The sequence below is a fragment of the Eptesicus fuscus genome, chromosome 4 (genome assembly GCF_027574615.1).
Source record: "Eptesicus fuscus isolate TK198812 chromosome 4, DD_ASM_mEF_20220401, whole genome shotgun sequence".
Taxonomy (NCBI): domain Eukaryota; kingdom Metazoa; phylum Chordata; class Mammalia; order Chiroptera; family Vespertilionidae; genus Eptesicus; species Eptesicus fuscus.
In genome coordinates, this window is record NC_072476.1 from 74,013,458 (window position 1) to 74,022,543 (window position 9,086).

A 9,086-nucleotide genomic window follows, 5' to 3' on the forward strand; every position below is an offset into this window, starting at 1 on the left:
TAAAAGGGACGTGGCAAATGAAAGGGGTGATGAAACTGGACAGTCTTTTGTGTTGTACCTATTTGTAATCTTTGCTAACATTGGAGCTGCCTGGACATCTAGATGGACCAGGAGCTGGATATGGAGAGGAGGCAGGTGCAGAGTGACCAGATGTCATGCTCCACGCAGGTCAAGGCCTCAGGAAGAGTAGTGACTGCATTCTGTCTGTGGCAGGGAAATATGTCTGTCTGTGGTGGCTGTCTCCCTGGAGAGGGAAGGGGCTGCTCAGCTGAAAAATGGCCTTATCTGTCGTGAGCAGGCCTACTGTTTTTAGGCATTCACAGATGCTTTTTGTCCAGAAAAAATATTCGTGCTTTTGACCTTTCAAGATGGGTAGCATTGTGCAGAGTATTTTCATCAGTTTGTGGTGTGTCTGCTTTGCCTCTGCAGAGGCAAAATGTCATATCTGTCATGTCTGCTCAGGGTTTTACAGTCTCTTATTGATTACACTTTACAGACCCATGAGGGAACTGGCGTCTATAAGCATGAACTGGCAAGCTCATGTTTTATTTAGTTTACCTGAGTGCACTGGGCTTCTTTTCTCCTGGCAATTTTTCCTTTGCATAGAGTGAGGATGACTGTTTTTCCCAAATATATTGGCGGCCCACTCATATTTAATGATATTATGGAAATCACGAATTTTGACCATGACCCTTAAAAAGAAATATAATTAACATCATAACCTGGTACATCTTCAGAACCTTTTACATGCACTGCACTTCAATAGTTTCTGCTTTACTCTGTCTTATTTCTGAAAAGGTGGTCATGACCACTGAATTTATTTTAAGACTCACTAAGGAGTTGCAACTTGCAGTTTAAAAACATTGAGACAGCATAACTAATATTAAAGGGAAAATAGTAATTTTGAATTAGAAGATGCTTTTACACTACTGAAAGATGTAGAACTAAATTCATTGGCGTTAAAAATTACCCATGCTATTTGTGATAGATAGACCTCTAAGATGGCCCTCCAATTATTCCTCCCTCCTAGTTTTCACACCCTTGGCTGGTCCCTTCCTCTTGAATATAGATTGAGCCCACTGACTTGTTACTAATTAATGGAATACAGGAAAGAGATGGGACATCATTTTGTGATTGGTTTAGAAGACAGTGACTTGTGCTCTCTGGCTGTCACTGTTTCTGGATCTTCTTGTAGTTTTCTCTAAGCAGTTAAACTGGAGAATCCCATTTGGCAAGGAACAGCGGTGGCTTCTGACCCATTGCAGGTCATTTTCTAGTTGAGCCAACACATGAGACCATAGTCCTAAGAAACACCTCAATTATAATCTTAAGTGAGACCAGAGAGTCCAGCTCAACCTTGCCTGGAGTCCTGGCCTACGGGAATAGAGATAACAATGGCTGTTTGTTTTAAGCAACTAAGTTTGAGGGCAACTTATCATGTAGCAATAGATAACTAGTACTCGTGGCTTTGAGACAGGGTCTTCTTACATTCATGCACATAATGAAAAAGTCTTTGCTTGGATTTGTAGCATTAACCTAGTCATTGATAAAGAAGCTCTTGAAAGTTGCTTCTGAAAGTCAATGACTAAAGATTCCTTCAGCACAAAGAAGATGAAAAACTTTAGCATTATCTGTAATTTTAGTGTTAAGCATTAATTTATTACAGGAGTGCTCCAGTTGAGAATATTTAGGGAAAGGCAATGCTAGATTGCTTGACTTGACAAATAGGGGCTTTCTGAACCACACAAGTCTAAGACATTTATGAATAGCACAATTGTCTGGAGAGCAGCATGTATAAGCTTCCAAATGCTGGAATGCCACAGCGTTTAGTCCTTGAATATCTTCTCTTTTCTACCTACACTCACTACCTGAGTGATCTCAGCCAGTCTCATGGGTCTAAATTATCATCCAATGCTGATAAAAACCTAAAAATATGTCTCAAGTCTGGGCTTTTCCCTTGAATTCCAGATTTGTCTCTCCAGCTGCCTACTCAGCATCTCCATTTGGATGTCTAACAAGACTGGAAACCTAACACATCCGTCTTCCAATCCTCACCTCCTTCCCACTCTCTTTCCTATCTTAAAAAAATGACGATTACATTTTCTGGTGGTCAAGCCATAAAATCTTGGAGTTATTCTTGACGCTTGCCTTTTCTTTCACAACCTACATCTAATCTATTAGCACATACCATTAATTCTTCCTTTAAAATAATTCAGGATCTGGCTGCCTTTGCCTTTAACATCCTTCCTAACTGGTCTCTCTGCTTCTGCCTTTGCCTCCATAAGGCCCATTCTTAGCGCAGCATCCAGGGGATCATATTAAAGCAAAAGTCAGGTCTCATCACCTCTGCTCACAAGGCTGCAATGGCTCTACCTCACTTGGATTAAATGCCCAAATTCTCACAAAGGGCTCATGAAGCCTGATTTAACCCTCTGCTCCTTCCACGCTGACCTGTCCTGTACTGCTGTCACTCTGCCCTCTCCCTCCCTCCAGTCCTGCTGGCCTCTTCTTTGCAGGTTTCCATGGTAGCTGCGAATGCTTTTTCCTTCAGATACCCACATGGATTCAGTTCTTTGCTCAAATATTATTGGGCTTCCTTGACGAACTTATTATAAATTGTAATCACCTGTCCCTTGCTCTCGGAACGCTCTATCATTGTGTTTTTCTCCATATCACTTCCACAGCATACACTTTATACCGAAATGCCATACCCACCATTCATTTATTGTCTGTTTCCCGACTCTGCAGTATGAACTCCAGGAAGGCAGGCATTTTTGTATTCTTGGTGCCTAAATCAGTACTTGGTTTTGACCAGACATTGCTAATTAGTTGCTAAATGAGTGGATGAAGTCCCTATCTCACTAGCCTTCCTTTGCTTTTCTAGCCACATCTGACCACCCCCAAGCACCAAAAGCTCAGGAGAAGCCAGCATACAGACTGGTCATGGGAAATAATTACACATTCTGTCTTTAATTGCAAATCACAATTGTGTCGAGTCTGCTTTCCTGTAGGCATGACCTTATTTGTTTCATCGTTTGCCTTATATGCTAAGCACCTGGAGGGAAGAAAATCCTCTGGGGTCCCAACGGTCTGCAAGGATTGGGAGATTATTAAATCCAAAAGCGATCTAGTCTATGATTAATAAGAGCAATATTTCTGCATGCAGAAGACAAGAATACACATGTTAGAAGAGAGTAAGTCAAATTAAGGAATAATAAACCTTTGAAAACTGGGTTTTAGAAACTTTTTTAGACCTGACTCATCATTAGACTTTGAAAAATCTCATGACACCCTGTCATTAGCAAGTAGTGGCTGCCTTAAAATATGTTTGTGCTTTCTCCCCTAGACAGGACTGTTTATAAATAATACTAGAATAGATTAATATCAAAAGACCTGCCCAAATAATGGAAAGGAATGCTACAGAGCGAAGCCAGAAGCCATGGACACTGCAGCTGCATTCCTTTCCGAAGGCATCATGCTCTAGGGGAGGAACAAAGGCCCGCACTGAATTAGAGATGGGGTGGCAATCAGAACCTTGAATTTCTTGGCATTCGCTAGTTTGAGGCTTAACCTTCTGAATACTTGAGTGTAATTACATGTGGTTTCTTAAAAGAGCCTCAAACAAAGCAAACCATTTAAGGAATGTCTTAAAAGACAAATCATTGAGAGGAACTAGCCCTTACTTCCTCCAAACCCGAATCTACCTTTAGAGAGATTTCTCATGAATTGCCAGAATTTTCAATAGCACAAAAGACAATAATCCTATGAACTCAAATTTCTCCTGACTCATAATATCCAAACTACCCAAATGTTCTTTCCCAATAATTTTCTCAAATGCATAATTTTAAAGCAACCATTAGCTTTGAAAAGATGCAACCAGACCTCAGTTACTATGGAGCCTGAAAGAAAGCAAATGGGGCTCAGGGGGCACAGGGGTGGTGAGCATATTTTAAGAAAGATGTTTTAATAAAAGGACATGCACAATAATATAGTATTTCATTTATGCAATCACGTGGGAAGGGGCTAATTGAGTGTTTAGAACTGTATAGATTTTCTTTTCTGACCTGTGCCTCATTCTTAATAATATTAATATCTAATATTTATTGAGCACTTTCTATATTCGAGACAAAGTGCTTTACATGGATTATTTCACTAATTCTTCTGGCAGTTCTAATAAGATAGAGACTATTATCATTCCTATTTTTACCTGAGAAAAAAGGGGGTGGGGTAGTAAGGTTAATTGATCTGCCCAAGTTATTCTACTATGTGCATTGTGGACCCAGTTCATACTCCCGTCTATATTAAATACCCAGCTGCTTCAAACCCCATTCAGCCCACCACCCTCCCCTGTGATCCAAGATAATTGCATTGAGCTGCTAATGGCACTCCTGCAACCCCTTCCCTCCCAGGAGGGTCTGGATGGAGCCAATTCCATGAGGCTCCACTCTCTGGAAATAGTCTGTGGTCTATTCTCAAATGCATTTGTTTGCCTATGCCTTGAACCTAGTGACACAGAATGTGCGAATAGACTTGTCCCTTTTTCAGTGGCCAGCAGACGGCTTTAATAAGTGGGGGTGGAGCCAACACTTGTCAGAGGCCCATATGGTTTTGGAATAGTATTTCCAAGGATGAGATTAGATCCTTAAGGATTTATTCTAATACTTTGCATTCCCAAAGCACAGTCCTGTGGTTTCATATCTCTCTCCACATCCCCAGAGGTCATTCCTCTTCTGCTCTGTTTGTGGCCCCAAAGGGTTATTAACTGACACTGGGGCTTGGGGTAGTAGTGGAAGGCCAGGTGGGCGAGGGCCGGCTTGTTTCCTGGCACGATGTCCCACGGCATTGGCTGGGGCTCTATTTATGACCCATACTCACTCACAGGGGAGAGATCAGTGCTTGAAAAGCCTACAATGTGTGTGCAGATGTTTGGGTGGGAGGGGGTAGCATCGATGTTCACCGAAGAATTCATAAAGTGTAGGCACGTACACATTCATATTGTAAGCGGTAAGTCGGTTAAATATTGAGCACCTGCTCTGTGCCAGATACTGTGTAAACTGATGGGGATCAGATCATAAGCAGAACAGACACAGGTCCTGGCTTCCTGGTGTTTCCAGTTTACTAAGCGACAGAAACAGAGAAGGAAAACTGTAAACTGTGGTCTGTGCTTTGAAGGAGAGATGCCCAGTGTGGTAAGGGGGTAAATTAGGGAGGTCAGCACAGGTTTCTTGAGAACTTGAGGCTTTTGAGCTGAGATCTGAAGGAGGAGAAGACATGAACCAGATAAAGGGGAAGGAAATGTTTCTGGGTCAGACTCCAAAGCCGACCACGGCCACGTGGCGGACAGAGTGTGGCACAAACCTCTCTGACTCCAGGGAAGTCGGAGTAGAGCAGGAGGAGGCTGTAGCACCCCCTTGGCCCACGCCCTCTCCAGAGCTGTCATTTACATGGGTTTTCTCTCCCCTCTGAAGCTGTGGCCACCAGTAGTTAAGAGCAGCCACCAGGAGCCCAATAATTGAGCAAAGCTAATTTTATCTCCTTCAGAATTAGCTACTGGAAGAGTCAATCCTACACCCCTGCTCTTATGTCGTTTTTAATTATTCCTGAGTGTCTCTTCCAACCTGTTATAGGAAGTGCTTCCTTTTTAAAGCCACGATCTGGTCGGAGAAACTGCTGATGCAGAAGTAGTAGCCAGGCCCCAGTTTTCCCTTGCCAGCCATCCCAGCCTCAGCCCCTACAGCCAGGGCACACACCACTGACACCCTCCGGGAGAACGGGAGGGTTCCGGGGAGGGTCTGGAGGAGTTGCAGCTCTCTCCCTGTGACAGAGAGGGCCACCAGAGGCACTCACACAATCCCTGTGGCACCTCCAGGAGACAGACCGCCTTGACTCGGCAGCTGGCAAAAGCGTTTCTCTCTTCCAGAAATTTTCAATCCAGCCCTCTCTCTGCATTCACAAGGTTAGAGAAGCTCAGGGATTAACGTCCTGGCTGACAAAGGCAATTGGATTAGGCGCTTCCTCAAGAATCCTTTCGGAGCATTTAACAGCCAATCTGGTTTGATTTCCCTGAGATGGGGCTTAAACACAATTCAGAAGTAAAGGCTGCAACCCACAGACTTCAGGCTCCTTTCACATCTGAGACATTAATGGCTTATGTACACCTACATCCTACATCAGAAGGAAGGGCATACCCAAGGCAAGACTCAGACCCTGTACAGACAGAACTACCAAGCCTGCCCAAGCTAATCATCTTTGTCCTTGTTCTCTGTTAGCTGGAGTGACCACACTTCAAGTAAAGCCAGTTCTTGTGACACCAAAGTGTGGGGAGCTTAAACCCAATGGCTAGAGCAGCCCCCAGAAGGGCTTGAGGAATGACAAAGACATGCCACATCCCTCAATTTCCAGAAGAGAAAAATGAAACAAATGGAAAAATAACTTGCAACTGATATCATGATAGAACCATATGAAAAAACATCAACATCAATGGTGAAATAGGGTCCTATTTATTCTCAAGACTAGAGGCCCAGTGTATGAAATTCGTGCACTTGGGGAGGGTGTGTCCCTCAGCCCAGCCTGCACCCTCTCCAATCTGGGACCCCTCTGGAGGAGTTGCAGCTCTCTCCCCATCTGGGGATGTCCGACTGCCGGTTTAGGCCTGATCCCGGCAGTTGGACATCCCTCTCACAATCTGGGACTGCTGGCTCCTAACCACTAGCGTGCCTGCTTGCCTGATTGCCCCGAACCGCTTCTGCTTGCCAGACTAATCGCCCCCTAACTGCTCCCCTGCCATTCTGATCACCCCCAACTGCCCTCCCCCAATGACCTGATCACTCCCAACTGCCCTCCCCTGCTGGCCCGATGGCCCCCAACTGCCCTCCCCTGCCAGCCTGATCGCCCCAACTGCCCTCCATGGCTGACCCAATCACCCCCAACTGCCCTCCCCTGCAGGCCCGATTGCCCCAACTGCCCTCCCCTGCAGGCCTGGTCACCCCCAGCTGCCCTCCCCTGCAGGACTGGTTGGCCCCAACTGCCCTCCCCTGCTGGCCTGTTTGCCCCCAGCTGCCCTCTCCTGCTGGCTTGATCGCCCACAACTGCCTTCAACTGCCGGCCATTTTGTGATGGCCATCTTGTGACAGCCATCTTGCAGCGGCCATCTTGTGGCAACGTGGGGGCGGCCATCTTGTGATGACGTGAGGGCATTGTGTGAGGGCACGAGGGTCACCTAGGCTTTTATTAGTATAGATGGGAAGGACAACCACCATCACTGTACCCTTGTGATCTGTGACCTGCCCCCTATCAGACAGGTTGTGGCGCAGGGATAGGAGGGAGGGCCCATAGTGCCGTCCGCTGTGGCAGTGTCTCCTCTCAGTCTCCCTGAGAGGACTGAGCACCTTCTAGCCACCTGGCTTAAGACTCAGCTCTCTAACACCCACTTCTACCTTCCTGATGAAAGGACCAACGTTTTGCCAAATGAAGATACCATTTTAGGATATTGATTTTAAGCTGTTTATTAGGTAACAAGACTCAGAAAGAAACTTTGATCCTCCCCTTTTTCTGGCCCAAGAGATTCAGATGGAGAAAGCTAATCTAGGATGTTGCCTTGGCTCAATTTGATTTAAGTATGGTATGAAAGAAAGCTTCAGGCCAGGGTCCTGTTAGCTAGATACTCCGTGTCCCATTGTTTCCGAGTCACAAAATTTGCCTTTCATGTGTGTTCCACTCTTCCTCAACTCCCTGAATATTGCCCATTCTTACTTCTAACACCTTATTCCTTCCTCCCTTTCTCCTTTGTCCAAAAATGTCTTATATACCCAATGTTGGAGTTCTCATGCCTATGTGAATTCTCCATGCACATGTATTAAACTCTGATTTTCTCCTGTTAAACTATCTCTGTTTGTTAGCCCAGCCTAGAACAACTTAGAAGTTGGGAGGAAAAGGTACTCATAGTTTTTGAGACCCCACACCCCTTTTTGGCAAAAACCCTTGGGTGTCCTTTTCTTGCATAACAAGTTCTACACTCTCCTTTGCCCCCCCAACCCTTGCCCTTGAAGGCAGTCTCTGCAGGCTTCCTGATTCCAGTGGGACCCTGACTTAACTAAGGGACACTCCCCTGGAAGCCTCAGGCCCTCAGATTCCCCCTCAGCTGGGCTGGGTTCCTTCATTTCCTGAAGCTTCTCCATCAGTGAGGGCAGCTGGGCTAGGGCTGCACCCAGGGGCAGGGAGACGGTCTCTCTGGATTGCTACTTCACTGCCTGAGGTGCGGATCTACTTCATTGGTTGTCAACCCAGGCTGCACATTAGAGTTGCCTAGGGAGCTTTTAAAAACTACCATTGCCCGAGCCCCAGCCCAGCCCTTTTGAATCAGAGTATCTGGAGCTAAAACTGGGAAAGGGAGTTTTAAATGCTCTCCAGGTGATCCTCATGTGCAGCTAGCGTTGAGAACCAATGATTTACTCTCCCCTGGTCCACACCCTCTTCCTTAAATCTGTTAGGACACAGGGATTGATCTTGCTCATCTACTCTCTGGCTTCACATGACAACATAAGCAATAAATTTACCAATGTGAATCCCAGCCAGGAGAGACAGAGCGGTGGGAGGGGAGAGGGAGTTATACTCCCACAAGCTTTGCCACCCCCCACTTGGCCAGACCTCCTTAACTGAGAGATGCTGCTCCTAGAGGCACTTTCTTTTATCATGGAAATAACCAGCGTTTCAGGAAGCCTTCCAACTTCATGCATGCAGTTCTTCCTGCAAAACCTTTGAAAACCAAGCTTCTTAAAAAAAATAAAAAGGTTACCTCACTTGGACTAGCTTCTTACCCATGACCATGGCAGGTGCTTATCAGTTCAAGTCATGGGGCCTGATCTGCCCTTAGTGAGATGACATCAGGCTTCTTCCACCCCAGGCACACTTATCCCTTTGCTCACACGCTGCTTGGACCTCACAGGCCCTCCCAGGAGATGTCTAGTCCAGGCAAAGGGAGAGGCAGGGACTGTCAATGGAGATTCTTGCCCTTACCTCTGCTGTGACGGCTCCGAGCGTGTCTCTTGCTAATGGAGTAGCAGTGGATGCTTGTTTTAAATAGTATG